This window comes from Corylus avellana, chromosome ca6 (genome assembly GCF_901000735.1).
Source record: "Corylus avellana chromosome ca6, CavTom2PMs-1.0".
NCBI lineage: Eukaryota > Viridiplantae > Streptophyta > Magnoliopsida > Fagales > Betulaceae > Corylus > Corylus avellana.
In genome coordinates this window covers 27,031,869-27,045,141 of record NC_081546.1, presented here as the reverse complement: position 1 = coordinate 27,045,141, position 13,273 = coordinate 27,031,869, and the positions used below count along the sequence as shown (strand labels likewise).

General features: G+C 35.2%; 1 pseudogene; it reads left to right on the top strand.

Moving 5' to 3' along the window:
• LOC132185498 (disease resistance protein RPV1-like) lies at window positions 1-2,320 on the top strand (annotated as a pseudogene).
• Window positions 2,321-13,273: the final 10,953 nt, after the last annotated feature.

Here is a 13,273-nt window from a genome sequence, read left to right as displayed (position 1 = left end):
ATGACTTATAACGTCTTCTTGAGTTTTAGAGGCGAAGATACTCGCAACAATTTCACTGCTCATCTATGGGCAGCTTTGCGTCAAAAGGGAATTAACACCTTTATGGATGACAATCTTAGAAGCGGAGACGAAATTTCACTTACACTTGTCAAAGCCATTGAAGAGTCAAAGATTTCAATAATTGTATTCTCTAAAAATTATGTATCATCCAGATGGTGCTTGGAGGAGCTAATGAAGATCCTCGAATGTAGAAAAACAAAGGGGCAAAATCTTCTACCATTGTTTTACAACCTAAATCCGTCGATAATACGGAATCAAACCAATATTGTTGGAGAAGCACTCATCAAACATAAAGAAAGGTTAAAAAACCAAGAAATGAAGGTGCAAAGGTGGAAGACAGCCCTAATAGAAGTAGCCAATTTGTCAGGGAAGCATTTGGAAAACAGGTGAGTCTAGCCACTCTTAGGCCTTCTTACTACTATGTCGTTTTTTTTTTTTCTTCTACTTTGTCTAGGAATATCTTTCAATTTCATGCATGTGAAGTACACGTAGAACATTTTTATGTTTAAAAATGTCAATAAAATTATCTTAAAGGACTTATAATTAACCTCTTTACTAATTTTTGTTCAAGAATTACACTCAATGGTTCTTTTTTTAGACAGTATAAGCTATTCATAACCTAATAATTGAAAATGAACTTTCAATTAATTGTTGCGGTATATGTAGTTTTTGTACCACTAACTCTTCATTCTAGTCCTACGTGTTTAATACATAATTCCTACTGTTATTTTGCAAAAGTTTAATTTTTTTTTTTAAAAAAAAAATTTACTGTTCATTTTTGTATCTTATTTGAAATAATTATAAATTCGTTAAAACTTTCATTTTCTTAATTGAGATCTTATTTTGAAAATTAGTCATTTTAACATCAAATATTTTGTTTACTTATTAAAAAAAAAAAGCCATGGAATTCAGATGTGTATGGTTTAATTTTAAATTGGTTTTTAGTATCAACTGGTTCTAGAGTATAATGCAAAACATACTCGATCTTGACAAGTGTCAACAAAGGAAAACTGCATTTGGGAATGAGGAAAAAAAAAAAAAGTTTAACAATTCATATAAAGACTATGAAAAATATTTGTCTAATAAGGGGAGGACTTCTAGTCAGTAGAAGGATTGGGATTTAGGGAGGGCAATATTATCCCTTAGAGCATAATTCATAGGCAAACATTGTCATTGCTTAAGGAGAGAAACAAAAAAATAAATCATTGTTTCTTGTAAATGTGAAAGTATCTCATTTGATGTTTTGTTATCTTTTTGAATTGGTAGGAATGAATCTCTATTTATTCACGAAATCATTGAATGGGTGAATTCGATATTAGTAAACAAGACATACTTTCAAGATGCTAAGTATCTAGTTGAAATAAAGTCTTGTGTACAAGATGTGAAGTCGCTTTTAGATATGGAGAAAAATGACCGTACATGCACAATAGGGATCTTTGGAACTGGTGGAATTGGTAAGACAACTATCACCAAAGCTATCTACAACTCAATTGCTTCTCAGTTTGAATGTAGTATTTTTCTTCAAAATGTTAGAGAAACTTCCGGTCGAAAGGACGGTCTAATCCATTTGCAAAATAAACTTCTTTCTAAAATCCTAGGAGGTTTAAGTCAAATGGTTGACAATGTTGATCAAGGAATTACTTTGATAGAATAGAGGCTTCGCCTAAAAAAAATACTTCTAATTCTTGATGACGTGGATCATTTAGACCAATTTGAAAAGATTGTTGGAAAAGGCGATTGGTTTGGCTTAGGAAGTAGAATCATCATAACAACTAGAGATAAACATTTACTAATTAAGCATCAAGTTTTAGCCTACGAGGTAAAGGAATTGGATTGTTACAAATCCCTTCAGCTCTTTAGTTGGCATGCCTTCAATAGAGACAAACCTAATGATGATTATGTAGAAGTCACAAAATATGCAGTATGTTATGCTAGAGGATTGCCACTAGCTTTAACAGTGCTAGGATCAACTTTAAAAGGAAGAGATATACTTTATTGGAAAAGTAAATTGGAGGAGTATAAAAGAATTCCTCACCATGATATTCAAAAAAGACTTAAAATAAGTTTTGATGGATTGGATGAAAATGCAAAGAATATTTTTCTTGATATCGCATGTTTCTTCAAACGAGGGAATGTAGAATATGTCACAAAAGTACTAGATAGTTGTGGTTTTCACTCATATAGCGGCATCGAAGAGCTAAAGGATAAGTGCTTGATAACTCAATCTTGTGGATCATTGGTGATGCATGACTTGGTGTGAGAAATGGGTAAAGAAATTGTTCGACAAGAATCACCCAAGGAACCTAGCAAACACAGTAGATTATGGTTTCATGAAGATGTCCGTAATGTCCTAGAAAGAAATACGGTAAGAATTATGTTAAAAATCCCTTTTAATTTTACATTTGTTTCTTTTTCATGAGATGTTCAACTTTTTTTTTTTTTTTTTGCATAAAAAAGGCTGAAAAGTTACATGAAAATATATGTATATGGATACATACATATAGGCTAAATAAAATAATCAAATAAGTAGAATGAATTTAATTTCAGAGGAAAAATGCTGCATCGATTTCTCTATTTAACTTAGCTAGGGAGCTAGAGATTCCCCAATTTTCTCTAAAAAAAAAAAAGAAATGACTTCTTCCATGGCCTTCCAATTAGCCTTTTCCTTTTCGATCGTTATCCTCTTTCTCTTCTTCTTTTAGTTCCCTGTTAAAATAACTAAAGAATACTAGAGAATGTAGGGATAAATTGAATATTGTATTTCTGTGTATATTAAACTGTATACAAAGAGGCCTATTTATAGTTGAATATGGCTAGATAAAAAGGGAAATACAATCACGGAATTAATGTACAATATTACAGAATAATATCAAAGAATATACAGGGAAAATAAATCAGCAATTAAGGTGATATCAAATATATTCTGAATATATTCTAACATCCCCCCTCAAACTCAAGGTGGTAATGTAGATACCAACTTGAGTTTGGAAACAAGATCATGAAACCGTCCAGGTGGATGTGCTTTGGTGAACACATCAGCCAACTGATCAGCGGAAGCAATAGGATAGAGACGGAGAGTCCCCTGCAAAAGATGATGGCGTACAAAATGACAGTCGATCTCAATGTGTTTAGTACGTTCATGAAATACATCATTATGCGCAATCTGAATCGCACTTCGATTGTCACAAAAGATAGGAGAACTGGAGGTCTGAGAAACACTCATATCATGTAGGAGCCAACGGAGCCAGAGGAGCTCAGAGGTGGTGTCAGCAAGAGCATGATACTCAGCTTCAGTGCTAGAGCGGGCAACAACAGATTGTTTCTTGCTAGGCCAAGAGATGAGAGAATCACCAAGTAAGAAACAATAACCCGTGGTGGAACGACGATCAATGGGATCACCTGCCCAATCAACATCTGAATATACATGTAAGTCTAATGATGAGTGAGAAGAGAAATGCAAACCATGAAACAAAGTGCCCTTCATGTAGCGAAGGATGCGAAGAACAGCCGCATAATGAACAGAGCGTGGCGCGGTCATAAATTGACTAACAAGATGGACTGCATAGGCAAGATCCGGTCGTGTCATAGTAAGATAGATGAGACTTCCAACCAACTGTCGATAGAGAGTGGCATCAGAAAGTAGTTCACCATCAGTGGCACGAAGTTTGACATTTGTCTCTAGAGGGCTATCAACAATTTTGCAATTGGTAAGGCCAGCTCATGAGGGAAGATCTGAGGCATATTTGGATTGAGAGAGATAGTAACCATTTGGATTAGAAGATACTTCCAATCCAAGAAAGTTGTTGAGAAAACCCAAATCCTTCATTTCAAATTGTTGACTCAAGAATTGTTGAAGGTTATGAATACCGACAGTATCATCTCCGGTAATGATCATATCATCAACATTTAGTAAGAGTAGAATGAGACCAGCATTAGATCGCCGAATAAAAAGCGCAGAGTCATAGGGGCTAGAAACAAACCCAATTTGCGCAATAGTGGAACTGAATTTGGCAAACCAAGCCCGTGGGGCCTGTTTTAGACCATACAATGCCCGGCGAAGTCGGCAAACCTTGTGTGGCGGATGATCGTATCCAGGAGGAGGCTGCATATAAACTTCCTCACTAAGATCACCATTGAGGAATGAGTTTTTCACATCCATTTGAAAAAGATCCCAACGACGCACAGAAGCCACAACAAGGAGGGATTGAACAGAAGTAAGGCGAGCCACCGGCGCAAAAGTCTCCTCATAATCAATACCATACTCCTGATTGAACACCTTTGCCACAAAACGTGCCTTGTATCGCTCAATAGACCCATCAGATTTTGTCTTAATCTTGTATACCCATTTGCACCCTACCGCAGTTTTGCCTAGAGGTAAATCAATTAAGTCCCAAGTATGGGTTTTGGAAAGGGCAGTAAGTTCTTCAGACATAACATTCTGCCAAAGAGGGTTAGTATGAGCCTCACGGAAGGAGTGAGGTTCATGTAGAGTGGCAAAAGCAGAATAACAGTGATAATCATGAAGATGGGAAGGAAGAGATGTTACCCGAGTAGAACGATGAGGGACAGAGGGAGCTGGCTCAAGAGTAGATGGATCAACAGGCGGGGCAGAGTCATTGGGGTCGACCGTCGGAATGTCGTCTGGAGAGCTTGTCATCCCTACATCAAGATTAGTAGTGTCAGGAAGCAAATCAAATGAGACATTAGTGAAGATAGGGGAATCACTAGAGGGACTAGTAGGAAAAGACACCATATCACTAAAGAACCTATGTTCCCAAAAAGTGACATGCCGTGAGATGCGGAGCCGTTTGGAAATAGGATCATAACAACGATATCCTTTGTGTTCAATGCCATACCTAAGAAAAGAACATAGGTGAGAATGAGGTTTTAATTTTGTTCGTTCATGGGGTGGAAGAAGCACAAAACAAACACAACCAAAGGTGCGGAGGGATTGGTAATCAGGAGGAGAACCATGCAGGAGTTCATAGGGAGACCTATTTGAGGTAGTGGGAGATGGGACCCTATTAATTGTATAAATAGCTGTAAGAGCGGCTTCTCCCCAAAAGTGTTCAGGGATAGAAGCAGAGAGGAGCAAAGCCCTAACAGTGTCTAAGATGTGCCTGTGTTTACGTTTAGCACGACCATTTTGTTGAGAAGTATTTGGGCATGAGCGATGGGGAAGGGTACCATTTTGTTTCAGGGTAGCAAGGAAGGTAGATTCACGATATTCCATAGCATTATCAGAACGAAAAATTTTGATGTTTCGGGAAAATTGGGTTTGAACCATCCGTTGAAATTCAGAGTAAATTTTTGGAAGTTCAGACTGATTTTGTAAAAGATAAAGCCATGTGTATCGAGAATAATCATCCACAAAAATTACAAAATAGCGGGATCCACCTATGGTGGGAATTGGTGCAGGGCCCCATATATCAATATGCACCAAATCAAAGGGAGCAGACGAAATAGAGGCACTATTATTAAAAGGTAAAGCACTTTGTTTTCCAAGTTGACATGCAACACAATCAAATGACTCAGACTCAACAAACCCTAACTGACCATTTGTAGCTAAAGAATGAATACGAGAAATAGATGCATGTTCTAAACGAGAGTGCCATAAACTAAGGGTGGTAGAGGGAGACCGAGATGGAGTGGCAGCAGATACAGCAGGAGGAAGATGGAGTGATGAAAGCTCAAACAGATATCCAATCTTACGGGCGGTCCCAATTAGCTATCCCGTCTGTGGATCATGCACATCACAACCTCGATTAGAAAAGTGTAAGTTCACAAAGTTGACCAACAGATAAAAGATTTAACGAGAGATTAGGCACCAAGTATGTATCAGACATAGATAATTGATGAGTAGAAACAGACCCGATGTGACTAACAGCAAGATGAGAACCATTAGCGGTGTAAATGGTGGTAGGCTTAGGTAACATAGATTTTGAGGAAAATATGGAAGAATTTGGTGTCATGTGATTACAACAAGCAGCGTCAATATACCAAGACGAATTACCTGGTGTGGTGGACATGACGGTATTAAGATTGGACTTAGATAAAACCTGATGAATGAGAGCTTCGATTTCTGCAGGAGAAAGGGTACTGGGTTGGGGTGCAACATCGGTGTAAGACATATCTGATGTATCAGTATGAGCGACCGCAGCAGCCTTATGACTAGGAGCTCGATGATTCCCACGATAAAGCCTTTTTCTGCATTCACTATACCTGTGGCCAAATTTCTGACAATAGTGGCACTAGATATTCCGATTAGATGAGGAAGACCCAGTAGGAATAGAATTAGGGGCACACGTATTGCGGGATGCAGTGGCCATGACCATCTCAGAGGTGTGTAACTTCATAGTGGAGAATCGGGTCTCTTCTGACACAAGTTCACTAAAAGCATTTTCCAAGGATGGCAGCGATGAGCGGTGAAGAAGAGAAGCTCGAGTATGCTCAAACTCATCTCGAATTGCCGCACGAAACTCAGCTAGGCGCATGCTATCGCGAAAAGCGATGTACTTAGATGCATCAACCTTATCCCTCCACTTAGGCTCACACAGTGCTAATTGATTCCAAAGACAAGTCATTTGTGAATAAAAATTAGTAATACTCTGACCTGGTTCCAAGCGCATGCGATGAAGCTTTGTCACAATCTGAAACCGCTGAGCAAGATCGGGAGTGCTGTAGCGTTGAGTTAACATATCCCAGACATCTTTGGCATTATCAAGATTGCCAAATGTCATGCTAATGGAGACGGTACAAGTGTTGGAGAACCAAGAGATAATCCTGTAATGGATACTTTTTCATATGCGGAGGTGGGTAGAAAAAGCCTCAGCGGGTTCCTCTTTTCCAGCAAGAGGTTTAAGTTCTTCGCCAGAAACATACTCCCAAAGACAATGTCCTTTGAGCCACCTACTCATATTTTGGGACCAAGCCAGGTAATTGGAGCCATCGAGAATAACAGGGATAGGTTGGGTAATATCTTTGGTATTTGGAAGAGTGGTAGTAGGTACGGCCTTTTTTTTTTTTTTTTTGGAAAATATAATTCGGTGTGGTTGGGTGTAGGATAGGTTCTGTGAGCCTGGTGCGAGAATTAATCTAGTGTGGTCGAGTGTATGATAGGGAATATGAGCTTGTTTTTAAGGGTTAGGATCTGGTGTGGCTGAGTGTATAGTAAGGAGTATAGGCTTGGTTTAAGAGGGCTGAGATCTAGTGTGGCTGAGTCTACTGCAGGTGTGTGAGCTCAAAAAAATAGGAATAATCTAGTGTGGCCTAGTGTACTGTAAGAAAAATGAGCTCAACAAGACAACTTAAAAGATGGCGGCGCGTGCTCCAAATGGTTCCACAGATCGGCAGCCTCCGATCACGAATCTGAGATTTGTTTCTGAAACCGGCTGACAGGGGTGGCGCGTGGTGGCCGGTACGGCGCGTGCGGCAGTGAAAAAATTCCACAGAAGGTTGTGGCGGCGCGTGGAGGCGCGTGCAGTCTCTTGGTGGCGCGTTCTTTCTATAGACCAGTAGATCAGTAGCCTCCGATCTAGATTCTGGATGTATTTTCTAAAAAACGGCTGACTGGGGCGGCGCGTGAGGCGCGTGAATAGGGACACAGAAACTTCTAGCGGCGCGTGACAGCGCGTTGAACTTTAGAATGTTGATCTGATAACTCCACAGGATGGATCAGACCTTTTTGAGCCTGTTGGTATAATAATTATACCAAAACAAGATCGAAAATGCCTTTGAACGGACTGACTTCCTACTTCTCTAGACAATGCCAAAACTTGGTTCTGACATGTTAAAATAACTAAAGAATATTAGAGAATGTGGGGATAAACTGAATATTGTATTTCTATGTATATTAAACTGTATACAAAAAGGCCTATTTATAGTTGAATATGGCCAGATAAAAAGGGAAATACAATCACGAAATTAATGTACAATATTACAGAATAATATCAAAGAATATACAAGAAAAATAAATCAGCAATTAAGGTGATATCAAATATATTTAGAATATATTCTGAATATATCAAATCAGCAATTAAGTGATATCAAATATATTCAGAATATATTCTAACACTTAAATCTTACGTTTTCAAAACCTTCTTATAAGAAGGTGTAGGAGGTTTACTAATTAAAATGAGTTTTGTATTATATTTTCTGAAAAATTTCGTATGATTTATTTTTAAAGTATGTTAGTGATGGGTTGCATTTTAAATCCGTTTATTAACTATTGTCTGAAAATTGTTATTCAATATTCGAAAAGCGAAAAGAACTTTTGGTGAAAGCGTACGTATTAATTAAGGAAATAATATTTGATAGATAAAATTTTTACATCTAAATAAGAATAATAAATAAAATCATGATTGACAACTGCTTTTATTGTTTCAAATATAGGCACAATTTTTATGAATATCTTGCATTTTAATTTCTTTTATGAACAAATAAGAGTCATATATATATATATATATATATATATATATATATATTTGAAGAATGTGTCAGTCACTTCAGGACATTCCAATAAAATAAAAAAGAATAACCCATTTTGAAAATCTAAAAAAGGGAGTAATTTTACTTACTCCATGAAGTTACGCACGTAAACACCTTTCTAATGTTTAAAGTCTCTCACTTTGATGTACTGAACTTTGATTTCTTTTAATTTTCTCCCTTTTATTACATATTGCAGTTAAATAAAACGGTGAAATGAGTAATTTCAGTAAGGGGTATTTTAGTAATTTTACACATTTCCGTTATAATTTAACTGAAAATCTTAGCGGAAGGGAAAAAGTTGAAGGAAATTAAAGTTCCATACATCAAAGTGAGAGACCTTGAACATTGGATGGTATTTACAAAAGGCGAGTAACTTTATGGGAGTAAGTGAAATTACCCCATAAAAAAACAAAATGTAATATAGAAAGGCAAACTGATGGAGTATAAATTTGTTTCTTTTTACAGAGTAATGAACATACACACAAATACAAACATTATCAAGACAAGAATTATAGGATATGCATATTGATGTATTTTGATTTTGGTTTGAAAATGTGTTACGGTTTGACATAAATATGAAAACTGTTTTTAAAAGTATTTTTGAAATTGTTTATGTCTCGTATACCTACCTACTTATTTTAAGAAACGGATGTAAAGCTCTATTTATAAAAAATTAAAATTCATGGTGTCTGCATGACCATCTCTTCAAGTACAGGGGTTTTGCATGGTCATCCCAACCACCCCTCCCTACTCCACTTTAGTTGGTTGCATGAACACCCTATTTTTTATTTTTTTACAAATAGAACTTTTAAATAATAAGTGAGCTCCAACCTCTGCAAAAGTTAATTGCATGTTATGTCAAAATATTCCTTCAAATTGTGACCAATACAAATTTATAAAAAGTGTCTTAGTGCTTCGAGTTGTTTGCTAAAGTATTTATTGAGAACATATGACAAAAATTTTAACAACTATGACCACCATTCATGCAAATGTTAAAATATGAAGAACTTTATATTACAATTTTGCTGGTACACTTAGTTATATATTGTTTTGTTAGGGAACAAACCAAGTTGAGGGCATACTGATAGATTTGCCTGAAGCAGACTTGATACACTTAAGTTCCAAAGCTTTCAAGAAGATGAAAATGTTCAGACTCTTTATAAGCCATAATGCACACTATTATGAGGAGCCTGATTTTCTCTCTAATGAGTTAAGATTGCTTGATTGGCCCGGATATTCTCGAGAATCTTTGCCATCCAATTTTCGTGGAAAGAACCTTGTTGTTTTAAGAATATCTCATAGCCTCCTCAAGAAATTGGAAGGAGTTGAGGTATAGTTATTATTTTAAATATTTCTTTGTTTAAATTATTTTTTAAACTTCCTTCGAACTAATTTATTTATTTATTTATTTTAGGATAGAATTTCAAAAACATGACAATTATAAATTTCACTACTTGTAAATTTTTAAGAAAAATTCCCGATGTTTCAAGCATTTCAAACTTGGCAAGGTTGATTCTTAATGGTTGCAAAAATTTAGTTGAAGTTTATCATTCGGTTAGATTTCTTGATAAGCTTATTTGTTTAAGGCTTGCATACTGCTGTAATCTGAAGAGTTTTCCGAAAAGCCTTAAGTTGAAATCTCTTAAATTTCTTTCCCTTTTGGGGTGCTCTAGGCTTAAGAAGTTTCCTAAAATTGAGTGTCAAATGGAATGTTTAGTGTATATTAACTTCCAATATGCTAATATAAAGGAACTGCCTTCATCTATTGGGTACCTCATTGAAATTTGGAATTAAGACATTAGATCTAAGTGGTTGCAAAAACCTCAAGAATATTCCAAATAACATTTATCAATTGCAACATTTAGAGCGTCTCAATCTCGGGGGTTGTAATAGTTTAAAAGGAATGCCTCCATACCCTTCTTCAAAATTTGAGTTTCTACAGAAAGTGATTGATAACAGACAATTTATGTCCTCTGAAATACTTGACCCAACTCAACGGTGGTTCCATGAACTTGGCCCAATTCACCGGTCAGATTTTCTTTGCCTAGCAAACATAAGCACTGCTCTCGTCAGTCCCAAGGTAGAGAAGAAAAAATATCATGCGACAGAAGATTTTCGTTACTACAGAAGGTGGAGGATGATAGACGACAATTTATGTCATCTGAAATACCATACCACCATCGGATCCTCATGACCCAACCTTGGTGGGTCATGAACTACTTGACCCAACTCAACGGTTAGATTTCGAAACACTCTACAAGCTCTATTCGCCTAGAGCAGGCAAAAGCACCGCTCTCGTCAGTCCCAAGGTAAAATGCTTTGTTAAACTATTTTTCGTCCAAAAAAATATTTCAATGAAATATTTTTTAAGAAAATATCTTTCGCTGACAAGATTTTCGACTTTTTGTACCTACGTTAAATTGCAAATAATTTTTATTTTTTCATTCAATTGTAATAACTTATAAAAATATTATTATTATTATTATTTTTTTTTTACCTAAAAATTTGAGTTTCAGCAAAATTTTGGCAGTGATTTGGCAGACTTCTGACAGGGTTTTGACAGTGGTCCGTGGGGTTTCAGTAGTGCTTTGACTGTGATCCGACAATTTTAGAATAAGAAGTTTAAATATGAAAAATAGTTTACGATTTTTTTATTAATTTAAAAAATGAAACTATTTTACAAAAATTAAATATGTTTTTTCTTCGTCAAACCAAAAATGTTTTCCCATCACATACAAAAATATTTTTCTAAAACCATTTTAAGCCCAAAAAAGGCGCCTAAATATAATATTAAGAATATCAAAATTACAATTGAGCCTTTATTGGATGAATGATTTAGAATTTGAGATTAGTCAAAGAGTAACGAGCCCAAACAGAAGATAGGGAATGCTCTTCACAAGAAAGAGCTTTATCTTCAACATCCCGACTTCTTATCCGTTTGTGAGGAGAAATGGTAGAAAATCTGGAATCTCAATGGCTAAGAAGAAAGATTTGTCTGATAATTCCAAGACCCAGCAAGAAACCATTTTCCCACTGAAAATCTCCAACCCAATTCTTTCTCGCTCTATTGTGGCAGTGCTTGGGCTGGGATTCATCGATGCTTGGTATGCTTTTTCGTCTGTTTTCTTTGATATTTTTTTCATCAGAAACTTGAATCTATGTTTCTCATGAAGAAAGATTTCAATGTTCAGGTACAGTGGAGATTGGTCAAGGATTGGAGTGATATCAAAGGAGATTGAGGACTTGCTAAAGCTTGCAGCTTTTGTAGTTCCTTCTCTGTGTATCTTTCTCATTTTTTCTTTCTACAGGGAACCAGAAGCTTGATTTTTTTTTTTTATTATTTTTTAGATTTGTGTGATTTTGAATGTGAAATGCAAATTATTTTGTGCGTGTCAATTTTTTCTTTATTTCCTTGTTTTTGTTCAAGTTATTTATAGCAAATGATAAATAAAGTAGCTAAAGTTGTTAAGCTTGTTTTTGTTTTTGTTTTATGCTGTTTGTTGTCGTCGTTGTTGTTATGATTTGTATTTTGTTTTTGTTCTACTTATATTAAAAAAATAAAATAAAAAAATTGCCCATATTTTTCATAATAGCAACTCAAATAAAGCTCTTTTTCATCTCCAATAATATAGCTAAAATGAAAATTTTGCTACATTGACTAGTAGTATTACCCTAATTGTTAACTTATCAAAGTATGAGCATGCAAAAGCGGAAATAAATTATCTGACACAATTATCATATGACCTTACATAACATTATGTATCATTAATATAGACTCTTAGCTCTCAAACAAACATTATTATAATGATATAAATTACTTCTATCTAAGCAAACTTCACAATGCAAACCATTCTCTCGTCATTTTTATCCCAATGAATTTTTCACTCTATGGCCTGACAACCTGCTAAATTACAAAACACTGAGGTGTTTGACATGTGAAAGCAAATAAGTGTGTAAATCCATGACTTAGTAAGTAAATTATTATAAATTTAGTTTATGCAATGAGCTTATATTGCATAAACCAAATTCATAATTGTTATTTAATTAAATAACAATTCATAACCCACTACAAAAAACAGGTCATTTTCTGACGTGGCAAACAATGTCTATTTTTTGCCACGTCAGTAAATGCTGACGTGCTAAAACTGGCACGTCAACAAATATTTTACTGACATGTCAAAAGTAACACGTCAGTAAATCCTGACGTGTCAACTTTTGACACGTCAGTAAAATTTAATCAAATTTAATTTTTAAATAATTTATTTAAATAAAATTAAAATTTAAAAATTTCTGACGTGTCAACGTTCGACACGTCAGAAGTTTCTGATGTGTCGTTTTCACACGCCAGAAAATTCTGACGTGTCGGTTTGACACGTCAGAAACTGCTGACGTGTCACTTTGACACGCCAGCAGTTTTATTTTCCTATAGGATATTATATTTATAAATATAACTTATAATATATATATATATATAAATCCTGACGTGCAAAGCTTGGCACGTCAGGAAAGATATTAGATATATAATATATTATATTTATAAATATAACTTATAATATATTATATATTATAATATATATATATATATATATATATATATATATAAATCCTGACGTGCCATTGGATATTAAATATATAATATATTATATTTATAAATATAACTTATAATATATTATAATATATATATATATATATAAATCCTGACGTGTCAAGCTTGACACGTCAGGAA